This window comes from Narcine bancroftii, chromosome 4 (genome assembly GCF_036971445.1).
Source record: "Narcine bancroftii isolate sNarBan1 chromosome 4, sNarBan1.hap1, whole genome shotgun sequence".
NCBI classification, from domain to species: Eukaryota; Metazoa; Chordata; class Chondrichthyes; order Torpediniformes; family Narcinidae; genus Narcine; species Narcine bancroftii.
In genome coordinates, this window is record NC_091472.1 from 265705534 (window position 1) to 265720136 (window position 14603).

Here is a 14603-nt window from a genome sequence, read left to right on the forward strand (position 1 = left end):
TTTCTCAGTAATAGTGTACATTTCCCTAACTACGAAGTGGTCAGTGTTTCATTTTTGAAAGACTGGGCAACTTGCACTGAGGAGATAAGGACAGCATTGACCCATCATGATCACATTGAATTGAAGGGCTGACTTGAGAGGTTTGGTGGCTACTTTTGCTTGTATTTGTCGTGTTCTCTGATTTGTTACTCTTTCTAGATACTTGAAGCCATTCAAGAATTCCATCCAATACATAATACCTTTGACTTGTTACCATCAAGAAGGTGGTACAGGACATCAAAATCAGGATTGCTAGACTGGAAAATAGGCTGTGAGAATGATGAATGGTATCCTGCAACTGAGTAAATCATTCCAAAATATTCATATATATTTATTTTAAATTGTACATTTAGGTGCTTATAAGATTATTATTTGCTGTGTTTTGACAAAAGCTAGTCCTCTCAGCAAGCTTCAGATCATTGTCCCAAACATCTCTCCTTATGGCTTGGCATCAAACATTCTATCTGATATTTCTCGTGTTAAATCCCGTGGTGCAGCTTTACTACATTAAGAGCGATATGTGCCGAGTATTTCTTGCTGCTCATCGGCTCATGCTGGATATAAACCGTGTGAGCCAGATATCTGTCTCTGATTAATATGGACTAAACATCCGAAGATGTGCCACCATCCTGGTGGCACTATTATGTCTGAAGGTTTCATTGCTAGTTGAATAAATAAAGAAGCAAAAGGGGAAACACGAGCAGAATCTAATTTATGTAAGGTAGTAATGTGCAGAATAATGTAGTAAAGACAGAGTTATTCTCAGCTCATCGTGGTGTGATGGATTATGTTACATTTTATATTGTATATAGATATGTTTTAAAGGAAATAAATTGTGGCAGTTTTTTTTAGTGTAGGTCACAGACAAACACTTCAAAACAGATTTCATTTAAAAGATCAGAGCTTTGCTCATGCCAGACAGTCCAGGCTCCTGGTGCTTTTGTAAAAATTTTGAAGAATGCCTATAGAGACTTCACAAGTCAATGTTAATTGGACTTGCTGTGGAGTAATGGATTATTATTTTGAAAGCAACAGATGATGAACAAACTCAGAAAATCAGGTCTGGAGCCGGTCTGTCTGAGTGCAGTTGGCTGTTCTAAGAGGGTCATGTGGTTTTCTCCAAGTGAGAGAGAATTCAGTCCAACAGTTCAGCAGCAGCTGGGACTGGAACATGACAAGCTGGCAAGCTCGTGGCAAAACCCCATTTTGAAGACTGGTTGTGAGTTCTTGGTTTTTCCTGGTCAATGTCCTTGTGGTCCATACAAGAGGAGATGGCTGGCTGTGTAATGTTTCACTTGAAATAAGGGAAACAAAAAGGAACTCTGTGGTGACCTAAAAGAAAGAGGTTATCATCTGGAAAACCCTGATGGGGTAAGTTTCTTCGGCAAGACACTGAAGTAGCTGATTGGAAGGAATCAGCTGTGGGTGTCCAATGAGCAACATATCTCTCTCTGAAAACCAACAAGAACCTTCCTGAACGATAACCATTTCACTTTCAAGTACCAAAGCCTGGTGAAATTCATAAACTGTTACAGGGGGAGGGGACCAGAATACTCCAAGGTCACATTTTTAAGGTGACACAGGAAGTCCAGACCCAACAGCAATGGAGCACACAATTCATCAAGTACATACAGGCATATCTTACAAATTTGTGGAAATTGTGAATGAGATGCAAGGAGTATGTGATAATTGGAAGGATACATCTTTAGGTTGTATTCTTACACAGTCCATGAGTCTATGAAGCTTTCAGTCAAGCCTGTGCCAATTAGGCGTTTAGTGGAATGTCTGTTTATCTTCACAGTCACTATGGAGTTGCTGAGCTGGTGAGGTCTGCCCTGATCTAGAACCATCGAAACTTGGACCTAGAGAATCCATACTCCTCATTCAAGTGGCCCCCACCGACCTGGGTTGCCCATAGTTAAGATGGTGTCAAATTCATGTTACAGCAAGATGGCTGCCCTCCTTTCTCCTCCTCTGATGATGGCACAGAATTTGAATTTGAATCACGGCAAGATGGCCACCGAGCCTTTTTATGCCATTTCCTCACTGCCACTGTCTTTTGGCATGTAGCACAGCAAGTGGGTTCGGGTGAATTCGGGGCAGACGGCTTGGGGTTGGAGTCAGATCCAGAATTGGTGCAGGCCGCAGACCTCCCCGGGCTTTCCCTCGCGCAGCAAACTCTCACCCAATGCCCTTTCTTGCCACAGCTGAAACACACTGAGACTTTAGCAAGGCAACACAATCGAAGATGCTGGCTCTAGCTGCAGAAAAAGCCCTCCCTAGCATGGGAGCACTCTCTAGCACAGGAAGCGGCAGTTGTTAGGGTTGGGGTCGTGGCAGTAGCTGGTCCTTAGAAGGGTGTGCAAGCTCGCTGGCTCTGAGGCCTTTGTTCTTGAGCTTGGCCTGTTCCAATGATTTGGCCAGTTCAACGTGACTAGCCAGGTCATTCTTTCCCAACTCAAGCAGTTGCTGCCTTATGTACCTCGAGTGGACCCCTGTGATGAATTAAATGATCAGTTTTTTCTCCTTGAATAACAACATTAATGATTCCCTCCAATTCACTGGAATTCTGACAAACATTGCAGCTAATTCCTTATACCTCATTATTATTCTTCCCACTGTTGTTCATGTACTTTTAAAGAGTTCAAGTTTACTTTTATTGCTTCTTTTACTTATTACTGTTCTCAGTGGCTAAAGACTTCCTTGCAGAGTCACAGTAGGGTTTCTGCCTAGCAAGAAACACAAAGACCATGATTTTTATCATGGGACGTATCTAAAGGAAGTTTGGGGAGCAGTATCCTTTGTGGCACAGGGCTGATTTTAACCTCACAATAGTCTTTAACGTTGTCAACCAAGTGAGATTATGGAAGATCCTTCACATTTCCACTCCTGATCTAATCCTAGAGCAGACTAGGATCATGCAATGCTGCCTCATCATACCAATCCTTTTCTTAATCCTTCTTACTGCACTTCAGCTCCAACATGATCCAGTCTGAAGAGGAGTTATTCTACAGGATCATAAGGAAACCATTCAACCTTTGTTGCCTTTACCCTAGAATCAAGGTCACTTCATCCTTGTTTATTGAGTAAAAACACAGGGACAACAGTTGTGTATGTGCTAACACAGAGGATGAGCTTCAAACCATTTTGATTCCTTCACTGAATCAAGTGAGATGATAAAACACCAGGCAGATGAATCTACCCACACTTTACAACACCACTCTCTTGATCCTTAAATTTGACAATGACACCATGTTCAATGTGGATCACTCCCCATATCTCAGTCATGGCAGACCTTCAGTGATCAAATCTACCACCATCTCCAAAGGCCCAATTGCTAAAAAGTGTTCAAAGAAGAATTCACATCTGGCATAGTGATTGTCTCCCAGATCATGGGGAGATAATTCATGGAAATCGGCCCTTCAGCCATAAACTCTTCACCAGCTGCATTGGTGGCCTGGTCAACTTATTAAAGTTAGACATACAGCTGATAACAGGCTCTTCCAGCCCACAAGCCCATTCTCCGCTAACCCCCCCCCCCCCCACCCCCACCAATATATCAATTAACCTAAAAACCCTGTACATTTTTGAAGGGCAGGAAACTGGAGCACCCGGAGAAAACCCATGCAGACACAGAGAGAACATACAAACTCCTTACAGACAGTGTTGGATTTGAACATGGGTCTCTGGCATGGTAATAGTGTTGTGCTAACCGCAACGTTAATTGCTGCTAAACTCACGGTCAACATTCAAGAGCACTGTTGAAGTTCTGCTCATGCCAGCTCTGCAATCACTTCCAGATGCATTGGTAGAGGTGAACTCGTGTTAGAATTTCTGTCCTTTGACATCATCCCTTTGTTTGAGATGGTGGTCATATTGTTCTCAATGCATCCTATAAACTTTACCAGCTTATCTTTCCAGCTGATATTATGATCCCCAGTGATTATTGTTTGATCTTTGCAAGAATCCTCTTATTTCTTGATGTCCTTACTTCAACCCTTTGGGAGCTGCAAAGCCAGATATGTTAGTCTCACGGACCTTGAGGGAGTCAAGTGTTGAAATTGCAGGGGCTCTGACAGATATATTCAAAATGGGAGAGGTGCTAGAGGATTGGAGAGTAGCTCATGTTGTCCTGCTGTTTAAAATAAAAAGCTCCAAAAGTAAACCAGGTTACAATAGGCCAGTGAGTCTAAATTATTAGGAGTTCTTAGAGATAGGATATATGATTTGGACAGCCATGGGCTGATTAAGGACAGTCAGCATGGCTTTGTGTGTGGTAGGTCATGTTTAACAAACCTGGTAGAGTTTTTCAAGGAAGTTACCAAGAAGGTAGATGAAGGAAAGGCTGTGGATGTTGTCTACATGGACTTTAGTTAGACCTTCATCAAGGTCCCACATGGGAGGATAGTTCAGAAGGTTAAGACACTAGGTATCTATTGGAGAGGTTGTAAACTGGATTCGAAATTGGCTGTGTGGGAGAAAACAGAGTGTGGGAGTGGATACTTGCTTCTCAAACTGGAGACCTGTGATGAGTGGTGTGTCCCAGGGACCATTGTTGTTTGTTGTCTATATCAATGATCTGGATGATAACATGGTAAATTGGATCAGCAAGTTTGCTGGTAAAACAAAGATAGGTGCCATAGTAGACAGTGAGGAAGATTTTCAAAGCTTTCAGAGGGATCTGAACCAAATGGGAGAATGGGCCAATCAATGGATGATGGAGTTTATTGCAGACAAGTGTAAGGTATTGCATTTTGGAAGAGCAAATCAAGGAAGGACATACACTGTAAATGGTAGGGCACTGAGAAGTGCAGAGGAGTAAAGAGACCTGGGGATACAGCTACATTGTTCCCTGAAGGTGGTGTCGCAGGTGGACAGGGTTGTAAAACAGCTTTTGGCATCTTAGCCTTTATAAATCAAAAGTATTGAGTATAGGAGTTGGGATGTTATGTTGAAGTTATATAAGACATTGTTGAAACCAAATTTAAAATATTGTGTGCAGTTCTGGTTGCCTAACTACAGGAAGGATATCAGTAAGATTGAAAGAGCATAGAGAAGATTTACTAGGATATGGCTGGGTCTTCAGGAGTTGAGTTACAGGGAAAGATTAAATAGGTTAGGACTTTGGAATGAAGAAGAATAAGGGGAGATTTGATAGAGGTTTACAAAATGTGAGTAGGCCCTTTCTGCTGAGATTGGGAGAGATAGATATGAGAGGACATGGCTTTAGGGTGAAAGAGGAAAGGTTTAGGGGAACATTAAGGGAAACTTCTTCACTCAGAGAACAGTGGAAGTATGGAATGAGCTGCCATCTGATGTGGTGGGTGTAGACTTGATCTTGAGTTTTAAGAATAAATTGGATAGATACATGGACGGGAGAGGTCTGGAGGGTTATGGAATGGGAGCAGGTTATTGGGCCTAGGTGAACAATAGTCAGCACACTAGAAGGGCCGAATGGCCTGTTTTCTGTGCTGTTGTGTTCCATGGTATTATGGTTCTGGTGTTTAAAAAAAAAAATCCCTTTATTATCTCTTATCTTCACTAATATAGATTCTTGATACACTGTGCTACAATATTTCCTCACAATTTTTGTTATGTAATTCTTTATCATCAGGACTATTCCCTCTCCAAATCTATTTGTGACTCTTCCTTCAAATACCTCAGTGATTTAGTTCCCAATCGTGGTCACCATAAAACTGCATCCAAAAGATATTCAAGATATTTATGTATCTTTATGCCATTAATTTATTAATCCTGTTGTTAATTCTTTATGCAAACAGATAAGGTATCTGAGAATTTTTAAATTCTACCATCTCCCCTTGATTTGACCGACCTCATTGAGATTGCATTACTATTATGCTCTTGTCCTGACCCATATTTTAATTTTGCTCAACAACCTTCTAATTTATCTCTTGATTTTCAACACTCAGCTTAATTGAAGATTTTTCTTACTTTAGTACGAACATCTGTCTACAGCAATGGACAAATGTGGTGGTTAAAGTTAAGTGGAACACTTTTCTCTATTGACACTTGTTTCAGTGGTTCACAAAGCAAGTCTTCCCCCAACACAGCCCTGAATCACCTACACTTCACTAAATTATATTCTTTGATTTAATCAGCATTATGCATAGCTCAGGTAGGAATCCTTGAGCATTTTAAGTTTGAATATGTACATGGTTAGCAAACATTTAGAAATGGGTCAATTGACATTGAAAACCTTGTCAAACTTCTACAGATGTGTAGTGGAAAGTGTGCTGACCAGTTGCATCATGGATGCACCAAAGCCTCTGAGTGGAAAGGCCTGCCAAAGGTAGTGGACACCACCCAGCACAAAGGCAAAACTATCCCCACCATCAAGAATTTCTGCATGGAATGCTGCTGTCAGAGAGCAGCAGCAATCATCAAGGATTCACATCATGCAGGACATGCTATGTTCTCACTGTGCCATCAAAAATGAGGTAGCAGGTGTGCAGAGCAAATTTTTTAGGTGCCAGAGCTCACCAAAAATGGCAATAAGGAGGTCTTGAGAGATCTGATCTTGGTGGCCACCATGTTGTTTTTGGCATTGTATAATTGACAGCAAACTTTGGGATTACAAAGTAAGATGACTGGTTGTGGAAGGAACAGGCATATCCAGAATAGAGCTCAGTGGGGGAAGGAGGGTTGTTAAACACCGCTGTCACCTGCGGTTGTGGGGGGGGAGGGGGGAAGAGTCATTTTATATGCCGCTGCCACCCTGAGCAGGCTTGTGAGGTGTAGGAGCAGGCCCAATGAGGTGCCGGAGCGACACTGATGAGCTTTGCAGCACTGCATCCCTGGGGTAGAGGTGCTACAAGACTCTCACCACCTGATTCTGGAACAGTTGTTCCTCCTCACCCATCAGACTCCTAAACAACAAACTCAAATCAGAGATTTATTTAAGGAATCTTACTTTGCACATTATTTATAATTGAATATTTTGCACACAGTTTGGTAACATATGTTTCTTTGTTTACATTTCTCTCTTATGGAGAAATATCTTTTCTTGTGTACAGTTTTTGCACTATCTATAAGTAGAAATTCTGCCGAGCCACAGGAAAAAGAATCTGAACTTTGAACTTTGAACAACACAGGCAAACGGGACTAGCCCAGAATGCCAACTTGGTCGACATGGTAACATTGGGTTGAAGGGTCCATGCCATGCTGCATGGCTCTGTGACTATATAATCCATCAGTCAGCTCAGAATCCACAGAAGCAAATGATCGTCTAGCCTGTGACTTCCTGAGAAGAGAGCTTGCATGATCTTTATTTAAAAAAAAATTCCTTAGTAATCCACCTTCCTGTTCTATTTTCTTTACTTATTTTACAATGTTTAATCACCCATAGTTGGTTGCTAAATTTCTCATAACTCTCTGGGTTCATTGCAACATTTTTACTCTATATAATGTGGTAAATCCTGTACAGGTCCTGCTGCCCATGCACTTCAATGCCCTCCTATGCAACGGTGACATGATCAAATTAACCACCTTCTCTTTGTTCTCTTTCATACAGGCAGCAAGCAAGTACCTCATCTAATGAACAATGGCAAAGTCCAGCACAATATCACAATCTGTCCCAGTCTGAAATCCTTCCTGACTTGCAGTTACAGCCTCTTATCCCTGACTACTAAGCAAATCTAGGCCAACTAATCGAAGTGATGTGACTGACACGGGCGCCCAAACTTTTTAGACTATCGACCCCTTCATCAATCCCCAGGCATGGAATTCCCCCCCTCACCCTCCGGTGACATTCTTTGTATGTCGGGGGGGGGGGGGTTGGTAGTGGCACCATCTCACCGCCTGACATGCAAAGAACACACAGTTCGCTGCTCATACAACCCTCCCTCATCCTCCCATTTTCTCTCAACTTATTAAAAATCCGAAGCCAAATACAACATGGCAGCTATCAAGGCCAGGTCTTGCCAGAGACCATGCCATAGGTGATATTTTCTGTAGATATGACCTTACCTTCAACCACAAATGTTCAATTGGCCCCCTCCCCCACCCCTCAGTGTTTATCGATCCCCTTTTAACCCCCAAGCATTTATCAATCCCTTGTATAGTCCCGTCAACACCTTGGGTCAATATCAACCACATTGGAGACCCACGGACTAATGGATCAAACTATCATCCTTGTCAATGCTGATGTGCAGATAATTAAAATTAACAGAGGAAAATATGGATATGGTGGCATAGTTCGATTAGGATAGGAGTCACAGGCCTGAACTATTGATGTAGAGACTAGAGTTTGAATCCCACCACCTTAGTTTGGGCATGTAAATCCAAGTATTTAAATTAATCTGGATTCATAAACTTTTGTATATCATGTTAGCCATGAAACTATTGGATTGTTGTAAATACCTGTGGGATTTACAATGTCTTTCAAGGAAGAACAATTTCCATCCTTTCCTGGTCTAACCTATATGCAACTCCATATCTATGAAAATGGTTGATTCTAACTGCACTTTTAAATGATACAACAAGTTAGATGAGAATAGGGGACTGTTTAATTCCACTGAATGTGGTCATGATAAATAAATATTCCAATACAATTTTTTTTTTTTCTCAGCCAACATGGAATCCTTCAAAACCACTATCTTGTTCATTGTCATCCCTGAACATAGTTCCAGGCCAGAGGTTGTGCCAGGCATGTACAACTGTGTCTTTAGTCACTGTGTTCCAAGCATTTTGCAAGCTCACCACACTTGAGCCTCTGTTCACTGCTGGCAGCATGCTGTTCAAGAAAGTGTTTTATATTCACTCTTCATTGATCTAAGGATACCTTGGCCACATGACTGAATGAATGAAGTCACATTTGGAGGAAAGCACATGATTGAACATTATCTTTGATGAGATTTTCAGCTGGAGGATGAGCAGAACAGTTGTCAAGGAATAAGAAAATCTTGCAGTCATCATGCAGTCCAGCTTTCCTGCACTGAGCATGACCCACTGGTACAAAATATTTGTTAAATCAATCAGAAAAACTATCCCGGGTGACCTCTGTTCCCTCTAACCTGTGCGCGCGTTTGTGCACACGTTTTGCAACCAGTGCACAAAGGAAATTAATGTGCCCCTGAAAGGTTAGTTACCTAAAATAATATACTGATTAATAATTATACTTATTGAAAGTAATTTCTTGCATGATCTTTATTTAAAAAAAATAATTCCTTAGTAATCCACTTTCCTGTTCTATTTTCTTTACTTATTTTACAATTTTTAATCACCCATAGTTGGTTGCTAAATTTCTCATAACTCTCTGGGTTCATTGCAACATTTTTACTCTATATAATGTGGTAAATCCTGTACAGGTCCTGCTGCCTATGCACTTTAATGCCCTCCTATGCAACGGTGACATGATCAAGAAATCATGCTGTTAACTAGTTAGTCAGTTAGATAAGTAGTTAATCACATTTGTATTATATTAAAAGATGTCAATACAGTTTTATTAGCCATGAAAAATAAGCTCTGCCAAAATGATCTTGAAACAATTTTGTTTACATTTGTACAAGCATTCAGTGCACACATATTTTTGTCACAGGAAAAGAAATTTGCACAACAAAAGATGTTTGTGTCCTGTGACTGAAAAATTAGAGGGAATATTAGTGAACCATTCTTTTTTGTTTGCATAATAATGGACTGGTAAGAAATTCACTCCTTCAAAACAAGAAATATTCACAGTTCCCTTCAATTTTCAGTTCATCATGATAGAGCTTTGCTTGTTTTACGATCAGCATACCATTAAGTGGCATGTGTTCACTGCGACACTGATGAATTCACTCCGTCAATACACGATTGAGATCTTCACTTATGCAGTGTTTTTCTATTTTTCATTAACTTCTGTTTATCACTTCCAGCCTCGAACTGCAACAGTTTATCCTTCAGTTTCTGCAAGTTGTTCCAACACCATACTCTTCTGTAAGATGTTTCACACAGACACTGCTGACCAGTTTCACCAACAGCTTGACTTTCTGTTCTATCGATAAACATAAACATTTCCTCTTTTTCTTATCACTATCATTCATTGTGCTATCTGCAGGCCTTTTTGCCCTTTTCAACTATATTTTTGTGCACCAGACCTATGTTGTTACCAAAATGGCACCAACAGATCACCAGAGCCTCACATGGGCAAGTCAGGTGGTGAATATTTTTCAACTTGTGATGTCATATCAGTGCTAATTTTTTTTTCTCAGCTTTTGGATCTTTTCAGTTTTCAGATCTTCAGATAAGGGATACTTGACCTGTATCATGAAATTCAATGTTTTGTGGCAGTATTACAGGTGCAGGTACTATAAATTACAATTAAAAAAAAAATTAGTCCAAACGTAGAGGCAGAGAGGTAGAGTCTGTCTTTCATTGTCCATTCAGAAATCTGATGGCAGTAGGAAAGAAACTGGGTGTTCATCTTCAGGCTCCTGAATCTCCTTTCTGATGGTAATAGTGTGAAGAGGGCATGGCCTGGGTGGTGAAGGTCCTTGAGGATAGAGACTGCTTTTTTAAAACAGCACCTTTTTTAGATGCCCTCAGTGGAGTGATGACCGTGATGGCGAAGGCTGAGTTCACAACTCTGTAGTCTTTTCCTGTCCTGTGCATTGGCACCTTGTAGCGTAGATAAATGCTCTCACACAACTGAAGGGAGAACAAATGCTTTTATCAGCTTTCAACAACAGGTAAGGTTCACAAGTAGGCTTCAGAGGGGTTCTGTGTTTAAATGGGAAACCAAAGTTATATCTGGGTATAAGGGGGGGTAGAGCCTGGAGCGGAGCCAGTTATCAATACAGCACTCTCCCAGTGAATCCCAGTTCACTGCATTCACCCTTTCTTGCAGAAATAAGGGTCTGTGGATAAAGAGAACATGGGATCAGAAGCTGGCAGAAGGCAAAAAATATATATACAGTACATACACTATAGTCAATTACTAGATTTCCCCCTTTACAACCACCATGTGCACTCTCTACGAGCTGGTGCTTGGCTCGATGATCCCCTCCTCCTTCTTTATGAACTCCCTGGCTGCCATGCTGTACCTCCTGCTCTTAGTGGCGATGGGCTTACAGTCGGCAGACAGGTTTGAGAATAGAGGGGGGAGGGTCAATGTTCAGCATGGAGAGGCTGCAAGTGGGTCCTGATTTTGAGGGCCCTCCATTCCGAGCCATTACCGGGGAAGGGGACCAGAGAACTCCAAGGTCACACTTTTAATGTGATAAAGGAAGTCCAGACCCAACAGTACTGGAAAAAGATGAAATTTACAAAATTCCACCCCCCTCTTCGATTGATAAATGAATTGTACAATGTTTTTTGTACAAACGCCAAATGGGACTGAGATGCGAGGTAAATTCAATAAATAAAAGGATACATTTTTAAGTTATACTTTTGTACAGTCCGTGAGTCTATAAAACTCTCCATGGAGCCCATGTTGATTAGGCTCTTGGTAGAATGTCCTTTTACCTTTTCCATTACCATACAGTTACTGAGCTGGTGAGGTCTGTTCTGGTTGAGGAATAGCGATGCCAGTTTGCCGGAGACTCGTTATTCCTCACTTGAGTGGTCCCCTCCATCCTGAGTCAACCTGTTCAGGTAAGATGTCGCCGGCATGCCTTGTGGCATGGCATGATGGCCGCTTTCCTTCCTCCTCCTCTGATGTTGGCTCTGAATTTGAATTTGGGTTGCGGAAAGATGGCTGCCGAGCCTTTCTGCACCATTTCCATAAGTGGCAGGTTGCACAGCAGGTGATCTCAGGTGAGTTCAGGGCACATGGCTTGGGGCTGAAATTGGATCCAGGAGTGGTGCAGACCGTGGACTTCCCTGGACCTCCCTTTGCACGGCAGACCCTCACCCAATATCCCTTCTTTCCGCAGCTGGATCATGCTGAGTCTTTAGTGGGGCAATGGGCTCGGGGGTGCTGACCTTTTTCACAGAAAAAGCACTCCTTAGTGTGGGAAGCGGCAGCTGTTAGATCAGGGACAGCCATAGCAGGAGCAGTCAGTTCTTAGAGATGCTCACCTGAGAGTGCAAGTTCACTGGCTTCAAGATCATTGTTTTTGAGCCTGGCCTGTTCCATGATTTGGCCAGCTCCACATGACTAGCGAGGTCCTTCTTTCCAGACTCAAGTAGTCGCTGCCTCATGTACCTCGAGCAGGCTTCTGTGACCAGAGTGTCCCAGATCGGCTCGTCTTCTCGGACGTGGCCCAGAGCCACTTCATACCTGCTCTTCTTAGCCAGCATCCGCAGATCCAGCAGGTTACCACTGATCGATTCTTCAGGCTGTTGGTGACGTTAAGCGAGCCAGTGCCTCAGTAGGATCTCGTTCAGGCACTTCATGTAGCGCATCTTCAGCATCTCAATGGCTGCTTTGTACGTCTGGTAGTGTCGGATGACTGCATACCCCTTCGTTCCTACCTTGGAGATGAGCGTCTATGTGAAATACGTCCCTGGTCGCGTTCAGGTAGGCCTGGAAGCAGTCAAGCCAATAAGCAAATTCCTTAGACACGTTGGGGGACTGGGGGTCTATTAGCAGCATACTGACATTGAGTAGCACCTTCATCCTTGTTTTGAAAGCTAATAAAATTGTTGAGTAGATAAAAGCTCTCCCATGACTGGAGGGAGAACAAACACTTTTATTAGCTTTCAACAATGGGTAGGGTTCACAAGTAACCTATAGAGGAGTTCTGTGTTTTGGCAGAAAACCAGGGTTATATATGGGTAAACTGGGGTGGAGCTGGGAGGCGGGGCCAGTCATCAATACAGTTCTCTGCCAGTGAATTCCAGTTGTCACAGAGTGTATATATATATATATATATATGTTTTTGGGAGATAAATTGGGAAAGGTTTGTTAGAGTAGGTCACATACAAACATTTTAAATCAGTTCTTATTTGAAATACTGGAGATCTCCCCCATGGTAGACATATGGGCTACACAGCTTTTGCAAGAGCTTTGAATAGTGCTCAATAGACTTCACTAATGGATTGTTGTTTGCAAAAGACAACAGATGAAAGTGCATGCTGGAGCTGCTGCTGTCTGGAGGAGAGCTTGCTGTTGTAAGAGGGTCATGTGGTTTCGTAAGCAGAGAGAGGGAGAGAGAGAGATACAGAGATCACTTGTACAGTGTTACAGCCAGCAGAAGTAGCTGGGACTGGAACAGGACAAGATGGCAAGCCCATTTGGAAGATGGCCTGGTCAAAGCCCTTGTGGTTCATGCAAGAGGAGAGGATTGGCTGTTTAATGTTTCACTTGGAATAAGAGAAACAAAAAGGAACTCATTGATGACCTGAAAGAAAGATGTTATCATCCGGAGAACCCTGAAGGGGCAAGTTTCGTCAGCAAGACACTGGAGTGGCTGATGGAAGTACATCAGTTCTTGATGTCCTGGAACAACAGAAAATCAACAAGAACCTTCATGAGCAGTAACCATTTACCTTTCAAGTACCAAAGCCTGGCGAACTTCATAAATGTTAAATTATATGCACAGAATAAGAATTGCTTGCAATCAGTGAACTTGGAGGAATGAAAAATAAGATTGGACTGTGAACCAAAGAACTCTTCTGAACTTACATATGCATTACATACATGTGCACTTAGAAGTAGAAAGGGGTTAAGTTAGGTAAAATAAGTCAATAGAGATAAGTTAAAGTTTGATTCTGTTTTCATGTTTAGAGATAATTAAAAGCAACTTTTGTTTAATTAACCATTTGTCTTGGTGAATATCTATTGCTGCTGAGTTTATGGATTCTCTGGGCTCGTAACACAGTTCACTGCACACCTCCATACCAGATAGTGATGCAATCAGTCAGAATGCTCTCCTTGGATACACATATAGAAATTTGCAAGAGTCTTTGGTTACATACCAAATCTCAACACCTCACAAAATATAGCTGTAGGTGAGGTTTCTTCGTGATTGCATGGATGTGGAATCCCCAGGACAGATCTTAAGAGATGTTGACACACAGGAATTTGAAGTTTTTAGTCCTTTCCACTGCTGACCCCGCGATAAAGACTGGTTTGTGACTTCCCCCTCCTGAAGTCTGCAGTCAATTCCTTAGTTTTGCCAACACTGAGTGCAAGGTTATTGTGACACCACTGAACTAGCTGATATATCTCACTCCTGTAAGTTTCCTAATTTTCTCATGAAAATAGCAATAAATTTAAAAGCCTCTTATGACTGCAGTAAGGATGTCCTTTTTAGACAACTGTGTTTGTCTCAAGAAGAACTGGCAAAGGTGAAGACTATTGACCAATCATGAAAAATTGGAGACCTAATCCCTTTTCTGCAATCCTCAATTGTATTTTAACCAGATATCAATTTTGACATTGAGGATCTTAGTCCAAATGACTTTACTTTGCTGTTGTCTTTTGCAATGTTCTTTTTTGGAAAGAGAGGAAATAATGAATGTTTTCTGAACATCCAGAAATTAACAAGGACGCTTAGTAGCAAGGGTGAAATTGCATTCTTCAGTATTAATATTAATGCATTTGTAGAAGATGTTATGTTTTCATAATATAAACTGATTTAAAATAACTCATCAGCATGTTTGTTCCCTTATTAAGACAAATG